General features: G+C 40.6%; 1 protein-coding gene and 1 long non-coding RNA gene across 4 annotated transcripts in view; one reads left to right on the top strand and one right to left on the bottom strand.

Annotated features, from left to right (window-relative positions):
- LOC141795015 (uncharacterized) overlaps positions 1-7,307 on the top strand; it is a 36,799-nt gene extending 29,492 nt beyond the window's left edge. For both annotated transcript variants that reach the window (XR_012598571.1, XR_012598570.1), the window contains exon 3: positions 7,207-7,307. This is a non-coding gene — a long non-coding RNA (uncharacterized LOC141795015). The remainder of the gene's footprint in view (positions 1-7,206) is intronic.
- The window catches only part of LOC141795014 (cGMP-dependent protein kinase 1), an 89,362-nt gene that overhangs the window by 55,345 nt on the left and 21,962 nt on the right, over positions 1-12,055 (bottom strand). The gene's annotated exons all lie outside the window — the stretch shown is intronic.

Raw genomic sequence — 12,055 nt, 5'->3', positions numbered from 1 at the left:
CATGACACACAGAAAACAGCGACAGCTTTTAAAGTCTCTCACCACCTTAACGTCTACTTCCCTGCTGTTTTCACTGTCCTTGTATAGCAGCCTTTCTCTGTGCCAGAGCAACACTCTTCATTTGTTCCTCTCAGACCAAGAAACAGCTTGAGATTAAAAACTCTGACAGCTCAAAATGCAACACTTAGCCAATGTGTTTTATTCTTTGTACTTAGCTTTTTGTAAACATAAGGGTTTCTCATTGAAAATCACACAGGTATTACAGTCTTTCTTTATTCTTAACCACTCTTAACCTATACAAAGCAGTCAAGAGCTCACTTCCATAATTATGAGTAGTCTGAATGTGACAAGGATAGTAATCATACTTGTAACTGGCATTACAATGAACAAAGAAAAACAAAAAGAAAATCTGTGGACTGCAGTCGCTTCTGTTCATTTTTTTCTTGCCTTAAATATTCTGTTGTTTTGTCCTTTCTATTAAAGAACTTCCTTTGCCCCTCGGGGTGTCTCTCAGACGAAAGCGGGAACCCCTGATGCTTCTTCACCATAGCAACTGAGTGGAGCTGAAATCATTTTTATGGTGCCAGTCTAGCCTTGTAAAGTCCCCAAAGACTACAATTAGTAAGCTCAATATGTATAAGTCTGAGGACTTGCCATTGAGAATCGATCGAGCCCAACAGATTTATGCCAGACAAATCGGTGCACCGTGAGGGGTGATGACATGATCTTTCAAAGCTCCTCAAACCAATTACAAACTATTAAAACCCGGGAGTCACCAACAGAACATTGATAATGAATAGGCTGAAAGAAAATTGATTTTTTTTTTTTTACTTTTTTCCTTGTTGATAAATTTGGAAGAAAGAGCAAAAACACTTCTTGTCTACCTTCATCAAGTCAGGTGTTAAGAGAGGCATTTTTCTTTGTGGTACCAATTTGCTAAGTCATATTACACTTGTATGGAGGCTGTGATCCATCAGGAAAATCAGCTTTATAAGCCAGGCATGTAAACTCCCACAGAGAATTTCAATTTGTTTTTCTTTAGTTGCTTTCAATGCCCTTACACAGATTATCAAGAGCAGTTTCTGGGAGGATTGATAGAAGTGGAAATCTACGAGGAACACCACCAAACAAAGGTTGAACCGTAAACTATAAGAGAGGTGAAAACTGGCACCAGTTGTGTTCCTCCACCAAACAACCAAGTTGTCAGAAGACAATAGAAATTTGGTGGTGTAAGGGAATCTGGGTTTTCTGTTCTTAAATTGAAAGTGTTTGAAAGAATAAAAGATTACATGAACCTGAAGGAAAGAGAACAGAACAAGTCCTGTTGAGCTCTTTGTAAATCACTTCGGATTAGATTTGAAGGAGGTCGAAGAAATAATTTGCACCACAATCATTTACAGGAGGGAAAATTAAACTAGTTTCTCTTTGTTTCTCTCTTACTCTGCATGGTTGTCGGTACACTCCTCTTGCGACAGTGGAATGAACAGACATAAGAGGGGTACAGCAAATGGAGATTGTCAACTTATCAATTGCGAGTTTTGCCATTCCTCTGGACAGATGGAAAAAAAACATAAAAACAGACCCAATGTATTAAATGTCCCTCCCGGCATTGCTGAGATAAGGTGTTCACCACAACAGGGTGAATGAGCTCACAGTGACCTTGATATTGGACCACCAAATTGAAACTCTGAGTCCAGGTAAACTTTGTGACATATTTGAAAATATTTGCTGCAGATGTTGCTCAGATAGTGTTCAAAGAATTGGATGGAATACCTTGATAAATATTGTTTGTTTGCCGATGGCAGGACTGAGGACAATGTAAGACGTGTCAAAAGTAAACACATGAGCAACATTTAAAAAGGCTGCTTCAGGATATTTTTTACTTTAGTTGAAGGAGGCAAAACTCTGCAGTGCAGCACAAACAAAGAGTCTCTAATGGTCTAAAATAGATGCAGTTAATATCCGTAGCAGTATGCATAATTGCCGACATATTCCAAAGGGCGCTCAACACAGATTTCCATTCAGCTCAGAGCAGGAGAGTCAGCTGTTAAATAGCTGCAGTATGAGCTCATTTTATGGATGACAAACATCCACACATCAGGTAGCAAAAACATTAAGCTTGACTTTGGATAAAGCTAACAATTCCTTGTGGACAGTGATGAAATCAATATGTGACAAAGGTGAATGGGAGAGAGAATTTCTGGCTTATTTACTGATCCACTTATTTAATCATTGGACTCCCACAAAAGGTCTTTTGTTTTTTCTTTGACGAGAAAGTCTGCGTTCTCTCCCGTCATAAAACCTGCTTATCAAACTTCTTTATTACCAGAGCTCCAAATTCAATTGACATTCACCTCATATGCCAGTGCCATTCAAATGGTATTCAAATAAAAACAGAAAAATACTCGGTCTGTTCCTTCTCGCTGGGCAGTCGATCTGATATCAGACTACATCCCACTGAGACATTTAACAGCAGCTGAATTCAGTCTTGTCTGAATGCAAATCATAAAAAAGAGGCAAAATTAAAAATGAGTAAGATACCACGCGTCTAATGTTGGTGTTTTCTTTTCTGTCAGTGTATCACAGCACGTCTTCTTCTCCGGGGGCTGTGTAGCTGTTTTAATGGCTGATCATTTGGATGCACAGAGTGGTGTGTTCGATGTAATGGGGCATCAGGACAGACCTCGGAGCAGACTTCCCCCTGGCTCAAGATCAGATGTGATACTGGCTGTGATCCAAATCAAAAAGCTGCTGTGTTTTTAGGTTGACTTAATTTCAGACCAAAGATGAAAGACTACACGAATAAATGACAGAATATTGTTCCTACAAACCCTCTTAACAGGGAGGGCTTCAATAGTTCACATTAGTCTTATTTTCCATGAAGATATTTGTCTTTCAGATAGAACCCCCACAGCTACAATTAAAACGATCAAAGATAGAGGCAATTTTCTGATGAATCTACATAATTGTGCTTCTGGTTGCAGCTTCAGAAAAACAAGACATCTGTAAACTTCCACATGGTTTTTGAACACATGAACCATCAGAGAGTGTCTAAAAATAGAGTTTCAGGGGTCAGACTGTGGATACTGTTTCAATTCTTCCCTCTCTTTTCCATTGATAGTTTTGATTATTCCCAAGCAGTACAAAACAGATATCAAGAAACAGGATGTGGGGGAGTTCAAGCCCCTAAAGAATAACATACAACCGCCATCCCGTCCTTATGGGCCTTGTTCTTCCGCCCCAGCTCCGAGGTCAGATTACACAGACATTGCCCTGTGCCTTAAAGCTGTACAGAAAGCCTGATGCTAGATAAAGCTGAACATTGTTTCATTCGTTTCCACAGGATAAAATGTCTTCATTTCCACGAAAGGTTTTTGGTACAAAGTTTAAGTTGCATCTGACTTTGGGTCAGCATCTATGCATCAGTGAGAATGAGAACCGAGTCATGTCTGACAGTTCAAATTGCCGTGCAGAGCAAAAAAAAAAGCCAAGAGAGAGAGCTGACTGAAGATGAGATCTATTCAACAGGGGCTGAATGGTTTCAGAAAACTCCAGTGTTTAGAAATCATCATCTGCTCTTTATTTCCTCGCAGAAAAAAATCAACAACACAGGTCTCAAAGATCTTGTGAATTGCAGTCGATTCAAACGTCGGCTTGAAATAGGATTGAAATGACAGTCCTTGATATTACATCAGCTTTGAGCTGTTATTTATTTTTCACCTTGTGTTTGAAAAGAACACAATATGACCTCTCACACACTTTCAGTGGAACAAATGCTTTTTTTTGCTTTGCAGTTTGGGAAACAAAACACACACCTCAAGACAGAGGGTAGACTTCAGACAGGGGAGAGAAAAGATCTTGAAGATGAATGCAAAGCTCTGCTTCACATTCTGTGACAGCACGACACAATGCTCAGGTTTGATGTTCAGGATCTTATTTGAAATAATCAAGTGTTAAAATTGGCCTTCTGATCACAGCTCTATGGCTTTGAACAACAAAAAGTAGGAGATGTTCAGCAGCTGCTTGAGCCATAGATTATTTTTCTCCCAGCTGAAGAACAAATAAACGCTTGAGTTTAAGAAAATATGGATGTGGACCAAAGCCAACCGCAAGAGCACACACAAAGGCTCAGAGAACGGGAGTAAAAAGCACTTTTGTGTTATTAATCAGGGAGGACGGCTCAGAATGGAAATGAGGCTTGTAGAACGTTCAAAGCACCCAGCACAGGAAATGACAAACGCTGAGTATTGTTGTTTCAGAGAACCTCTGTTTGTATGAATGAGGCCTGAAGGAACACAGGCGGCAGGATCACAAACAGGGAGAAAGAGCAGCCAACAATGGAATCTGATTGAAAGATGGGTTGTCTTTGCTTTTGGAGGGAAATGTTAGGATATTGTCAGACAGTTAGTGGTTATTTTCGGCACCTTCCATCCTGGCATGATGGTTGTATTTGTATCCGTATTTTGAATAGACAGCAACAGGGGGCCCACACTGCTGTGGCAGCTAACAGCTACTGATCCCACTTACAACCTGTACTATATGCTACAGGCAGCTGCTCCCCGCCTACTCTAATCACACCATTACAACACCAAATTGAGCAAATTGTAGCCTGAAGTGTTGCAAATGTAAAACACGGTAAGAGAATTTATGTAGCAGTTACAGCAAACTGATATTAAAGCACTGACTAAATCATGGAACTTGAAGTTTTCAGTTGTTTTCCTTCACTTATTGCTATAAATGAGGTGATGTTTTTTTTTAAGCCAGCATAAAAAACACAGTTCAACAAGAATATAAATTACATGCTTGAAAAGGACTGAGCTGTTCAATCAAAAGATATAAAACAGGTTTAGCATATTATTAGGAAGTTTTATATTCAGATCTCTTATTGGACTTACATCCTCACCCACACCTGCCTTCGACGGTTAGAAAATAGCATTTTTGCTGCAGAGGTGCCATATTCAGGGAAAGTAAATAAAGACAGGGGAAAAACGCCAACACAATGAAGATTAACCAACTTTGGAGCACAGAGCCCAGAGCCAAAAGTTAGCAATAGAGCCAGCGTAGACACAGCAACACAACATGGAGGTGAGCTCATGCTAAAGAAGAAATTTTAGGGGCAATAGATAGCATGAATTTACAGGTCAGTTGGACGGGGTAATAAATGCTGTTGGAGATAAAAGGAAGGAACTGATCAAGTACACTGAGAGAATAACACGGGCTGAGACACAGGTATCCACCTTGGAAAATGAAAAAAACGGGCCACAGTGCAAAATTTGGAGAGAAGGAACAAGGTGCTTGAAGAAAGACTGACATGGAGACAAGATCTCGAATAAACAACCTGAGGGTTTTAAACCTCCCAGAGGGAGCGGAGAGCTCGGACCCCTGCTCGTTTCTGGAGAGCTGGACACCAGAAGCACTTGACATCTTCCCCATGTGGAGCCCACCGGTGATGGTGACCACGTTGGACTGAGGCAGCCCCACCAAGAACTCTGATAATGAAGTTCCTCAACTAAAGCAAAAATGCTAGCCATGAAAGCAGCCAGAGAGAATTGAGACATATTATACAAGAATCATCGGGTGAGATTTTACAACGACCTCGCTACTGAAATGCATGAACAATGGAGGCAGTACGACTCTGTGCACCAGCAGCTGTGGAGCCAGGGAGTCAGACACGCCATCATATTTTTTTTACAAAAGTAGCACAGAGACATTATAAGGTGGTACATAAGTCTACTTACTTCAGATCTTGTCAAGTCTAGATAAGACTTTAAGCTTACTACGAACCCTTGATGGTGAAAATAGTTGAATCAACTGATAGGTGGATGTTCTTGGCCATGTCTTTGGTAGGCAGATTTAATATCATAAAAATGAATACACTTCCTAATTTTTTTTTATATATATTTCAGAACATTCCACTCTGCCCACCAGATGACTTTTTACAGAAACTTAAAAAGCTCATAACTAAGTTTATATGGGAAATAAAAGTGCCAGAGTGAGACTTTCCCTGTTAAACTCATCATATCGCAAATAGCATATATTGTATCAAGGCAAATTCCACAACGGGAAGAAATGGAAAATGAACGTTTAAATTTGCCTTTATTCTGACACATTTACACATTTATAATCTGACACATTGCCAAAAAATGAATAAAAAAATATATTTAAAAAAATGAATGTATTTCGAAATAATTTAGAACAATATTGACAATGTCTGATCATTCGCTTAGAAAAAGTAAAGCGTATTAGTCAAGAAAAACTATGATCTAAGGGCTGTTGCCAGGTTTTCATCTGAAATTTCTGACTCATTAAAATCCCAAAGGATGGATTAAACTTTCTATTTATGCAACCAGGTACAAACTCAATCAATCTGAATTTCTCAAAAAAAGAAAAATAACAATGACAACCCCCCCCCCCCCCCCCCCCCAATGAGAAGCAAAAGCTCCCAATTTTGAAAAACTAATTCAAGGCATTGATTTCTGAAGAACCCCCGCATTTATTCATATTCCTATAAACATTACTGTGAGTTCAATCTATTACTCTAAGCCATACTGTTACCTTTAAGTTATGACCAGCTCCTTTAAGCTCCATGATTAAGTAATGGAAGCAGGTGGATAGCAGCACCCTGTGAACCTGAAGTCAGCTGGATTTAAACCCTGAGTCCTCCATCCTTGGTCCACAAAGAAATGCAGCTTTTGACTGATATCAGCTTTCTGTCAACAAACTTGTGGAGCAGTCATTGGAGCTTTCTGCAGCTTCAGGCATCTAAGCAGTTGAAGGTGCCAGGGGGAAAATGACATTTTCTGTACTTTGCTTCTGAAATCCACTAATTTTCTTGTTGTATATGTGATGCCAGAATGTTCAGGTCTAATTCAGAGAGCTCAGAGAACCGCATAGATTTGATGTCAGATGTATTTTTTCTCTTTAGCTCTGAACTGCTTAAGAAATAAGAGGAGCAGTTTCAAAATGAAGTTGAGCCTAACATCTTCTGACTGACTTTTGTGGCACATCTTTAAGCCTTTATGGCTGGAGTGCACTCATTTCACTTTCCTTTTTTATCTTACTCACCAGAAAAATACCGGTGCCGTGATTCCTTTTGAAATTGACAGGTGCAGACAGCTTTGTATGCACAGCTCGGCGGATTGGATCTGAAAGTAAACTCTCTGACGTCAAAGTGACTTCTTAAATGTTTGCCCTTTTTTATTACAGAGGCAACAAAGGAGGAAGAAAAAGAGAAGTGGGGCGAGGAATTCAAGAAGGCAGGGTTGAAAGGAAAACAGCGGGGCAGCAAAGGAGAGAAAAAGGACACCTGATCCTATAGGTGAGCTGCTTTGAGTATCATATGATTCGAAGTGAGAGCACTCTATATTTTTATGTTCAGCTGGATGAGGTCTTGCTGCAATCATCATGATAGCAAAACTCACTGCAGTTTAATTCAAGTGGTTTGGGAAACATAAGGACACTAAACCACATGTTCTCAAAGGGATGCAAAGCACAGCTGGTTTCATTTGTTTTACATAATTTTACCTTGAAGACAGGGATTCAGTGAGAGCGTTTTCTTTTACATGTGGCTACTTTGAGCCTCATACTGAGGATACTTTCAATCACTGGTGTTAAAGGACATGTGAGGTGAGGCACACCGGCTAAATTCCCTCATTCGAAACCAGTCTCCCATCTCTGCTTTCATTAAAACTTTATAATCAGCCCGTCCCGTCCCGTCTTTGTAATCAAACAGCGATTATAGCAACTGTGTTGACAAGCTGATTGATAGCCTTTGCAAGGGGCAAAGAAAATGATCATTTTGTATTCAGACCAAATCACAACAAATTGTAATTAGCAGTTAGCATCCAGGCCATGTGCACATACTGTAGCTTTTTCTTTTATGCAGCGGAGACTTAATTAGACAGCTTCAAAAGGGAATCCAGATTAATGTGACATCTAAAGTACTACAACAATGAGCCTGTCTCATTTCTCATTTCCACAGTCTGCTTTCATTTCACTCCCCTGCTGTTCCCCACAGACAGGACGAAGTATTTACAGGTGATTTAGAAGTGAAGTGTTTACGTACATTGATGTGTCCATGTACATAAGAAGCCTTCAATTGCACTTTAGGAGTGGGCCTGGATACAGATTGGCACTAAATGCTATCATGCTGACACTGAGTGGGTATGATTTCAATGTCCTCTTAAAAACCCCTGATCTCACTTAGCTGTGAAAATTACATGCTGGCACAAAGGGAACAATGCCTGTGCTGAGTGAAGGTGGTACTTGAAGAAAACTTTTTAAATAAAAAAAAAACTGAATTAGTGAAACAGTCACAGTTTTGTTCAGTGCAGGCACCAAAACTGAAAGCTCAGATCAAGAAAATGAACATTGTTAATCAACCCACACTAACTTGACTTTCTATGAACAACTGACACTTTGAAGTTTCATACAGGTGTAAAAGATGAATCCAGTTTTAACACATATTAAACTAGAGAAGCACTCAGAGAGCGCAGACCCCCACCAAGCATATTGTGATTGTCACGCAACACTTTAGTCCTTCCTTAATTTTATACTCCCTTTCAGCAGACTGTCTGCTACAATTTGGTGTTAGTTGCAGGTTTGTACAATAATTAATTACCTGACAGTGTTGAAAATTATAATGATGATTAGTACATATTTCATATTCCAGATCTTAGTATCCAGAATATTGTCAGGATCTGGATGGCACTTTTATATCTGTCAGAAATTATGGTGACCTTGACTTGTATTGTTTCGCAAAGCAAAAGCGTACACCTTAAGGGCACCTGTTGGTCACGTGACCCTGAGCTGTGCCTCTGATTGAGCGAGCTTGCAATCTTAATATCCTCTGAATGGCTGAGTTAGAAATTTTTTTTACCCCTGGTACAGTGGGTGCTGATAGTAAAATTAGCGACTCAGACAGGAGATGTTTTTTGAGCCAGGCTGTAAATAGGTTATATTTATGCTTTGAAAACAGCTTTTTTTTGGCTTGGTGTGTATAGGACTTCTGGTACTCCCGGAGCCAGCCTCAAACTCGAGAAACAGCAACTGCTGCTTGGCTTTAGTCAACCATGTTTGGGGGCTGCACAGTGGTGCAGTGGTAAGTACTATTGCCTCACAGCAAGAAGGTCACCAGTGTGAACCCTTGTTTGGGCATGGTGGGCCTTTCTGTGTAGAGTCTACATGTTCTTCCTGAACGTGCACAGGTTCTTCAGGGTGCTAAGGCTCCCTCCAAAAGTCCAAAAACATTGTCAGGTTAACTGGCTTTTCTAAATTGTCCATAGGTGAGTGGGCACATGAAAGGTTGTCTTTCTGTGTCAGCCCACTGATTGACTGGCAACCAGTCCAGGGTGTACCCTGCATCTAGTCCTGAAGACAGCTGGGAAAGGCTTCAGCCACCCATGACCACTTTTCTGTCCTCTATCTGTGAAAATCAAAAAAAAAAAAATGCTGCTGTGACAGGGGCTGCCATCAGGGCAGTTGCTCGGAATTCTGGGCCCCCTGAAAGAATATTGGTGTGGGCCCCTCTACCCCATTCATTACAACCTTCAATTTTCCTGTTTTTCAGTGTTCCTGACGGTGTGCAATTTATTACTCCGTAATATGTGATGCGACTCCTGATGTCTCCCACAAGGAACAGAATGTGATCCTGTTGAGATATATTGTTCAGAAGGAGAATGATCAGTGGGATGTAACTGAACGTTTCTTGCAGTTTGAAGAATTCAGTGGCAAGACTGGCCATGAAATATCAGAGATGATACCGTAGACATTAGAGGAGTACCACAGTGACGTTGCAGATTGCAGAGGACAGGGCTTTGACAATGGCTCGAGCATGACAGGAAAAGTTAAAGGGGTCCAGGCTGAAATAACAACATTACTTTGGACATTCATTTTTTTGTATTGAGACTACTCAAATATCCAACTAATGACACATTTACAACACCACATTGAACACATTGTGGTTACTTAACTTACTTGACTTAACTGACCTTTGTCAGATGCTAATAATTACTTAGCAGAACCTGAATGCATTATAATACAATTCAATGCAGCCTCTGAGTGGGCGCATACTGGAGCACTGTCCGACGATATGGGTGAAACACACAGTTACTGCAGTAGCCTCTGAAATAGTAATAATAAGGAACTGGCGACTTTTTTTTATTAAACTGACGACTTGTCCAGAGTGTAGCACCGCCAGATGACAGCTAACGTGGGCTCCAGGCTGCGCCCCTTTAAAGGTAAGCTAATGTTGCAGACGTTAAATGAATGAACAAGTAGGCAGTGCTTCAGCCCCCTTCAGTAGTTTTACTCTCACCGTTCTGAGAAAAAAAAGCTTTTGATGTCCTGGGCCCCTGCTCTGCTGCCTTTGCTCTGGACTCCTTTTCAACTCTTTTTTAGTGTCCAGACTTGTGTTTTTTGGGGGCCATCCTAGCTCTGCTGGAGTTTGCTTGCGCTCACTTACTTTTGCTGAGGAAGAACGAATCTTGGTGTAGACCAAACCATTTTTTAAGAAGGGGCAAAGGCGGTTATTGAAATTATTAAGATTAGAAAATTTTATGCCTTGTGGCTTTGTTTTAATTCGGATTCATTTGTATGAATATATATTATTTCAATGTATAATAATTTTGTCATATAAGCTACTGGGGGCTGTTTGTGGGCCCTAATAATCGTCATCACCTTTACCCCCCTTTACCAATGGCGCTGGCTGCCATATAACACTGATTAAGTATTTTGAAGCCAAGATGTGCAGAAGCATTCTGGCTGGTGGAGATGTGCACTTGACCCTGCTCTTTATACCAAATAAAGCCACATTTAGCTCCCTGATGATACAGCCAGGTTCAAAATCTCTGGAGCAACATTTGTCATCAGAGATGTCAATCATAAAAATTATACACTAGATCATATGTTGTTGAAGTTATCAAACCTCTTTTCTGTTATAATTTCAAAGTAAAAAGTGTAACCTTTTTGGCAAATGTAACTGTTATTAAATGACTGCCATCAAGATTTATTGAACACAGCAGTCTCATATTTCTGGGGAAGTTTATTGTGATGCAACAGAGATATGCTCCTCGTGTGTGTGTGTGTGTGTGTGTGTGTGTGTGTGTGTGACTGCACAGGCGCCCATCAACATTTGACACACTCATACTTCACACAGAAAGTCATCTTGTGACTGAGATTTTACTTTGCCCCAAAAAAGGAGGATTCCCTAGCAGGGTGCGGAGTATTTTGTGGAGGCAATCAGAGTTCAAAAAGAAGATCAAAGAGATGAATTTAAACTCAAAAGACTCAATAAAAAAGTCTGCAGAGGGAGAGAGGAGAAATTTTAAAGGAAACCCTTATCTTCAACCTTGACTCCAGCGACACAGATTACAGAGGCTTGCCTTTCAGAGCTCTTTGTATCCAGACTTACTGTAGTATGTGCAAAGCAATGCAGGAATATTTAGAAGCTTTCAAAGCTGGGCACTGTAACACTGACCTGAGGTAACTGTGTTGTTCAGAGCGAGGTGCCTGCAGCATGTTCTTTGTGTTTCTGCAGATTTTCACTAGTGTGTGTGTGTGTGTGTGTGTGTGTGTGTGTGTGTGTCGTGCACATGCTTGTCTAGGGGTGAAGGGAGGGATTTGTCTGTCACTGTAGCAGAGCAGATTACTTATGCCCTATCTTGTATCCTCAAGTTGGAGCTTTAGCAAACACAGAGCTTATCCAGTCAGAGCAGACTCTCAGCATTACTCCAACTCTGTGACCACCAACTCCCATCACATACACACACACACACACACACACACACACACACACACACACACACACACACACACACACACACACACACACACACACACACACACCCACGCTCCGACAACACATGGAACACATGCTGTGAATACCTTCCAAAGTTGAGGAAAAGAATAGATTTTCAAAAATTAGCATATTATTTAGCTCATATGGAGCCTATGAGCTCTTTCCATCTGTCTACCTTTCCCTGCTCCTCCTTTCCTTTCACGTCACACACACAGATAGACACACACTTTCACACAGTGCTTTAATCGTCTTTCCAGA

The sequence above is a fragment of the Halichoeres trimaculatus genome, unplaced genomic scaffold (genome assembly GCF_033239565.1).
Source record: "Halichoeres trimaculatus isolate MK-OKI-2021-1 unplaced genomic scaffold, fHalTri1.1 fHalTri1_scaffold_8, whole genome shotgun sequence".
In the NCBI taxonomy this organism is placed as follows: domain Eukaryota; kingdom Metazoa; phylum Chordata; class Actinopteri; order Labriformes; family Labridae; genus Halichoeres; species Halichoeres trimaculatus.
This window is presented reverse-complemented; position numbering and strand designations above follow the sequence as displayed.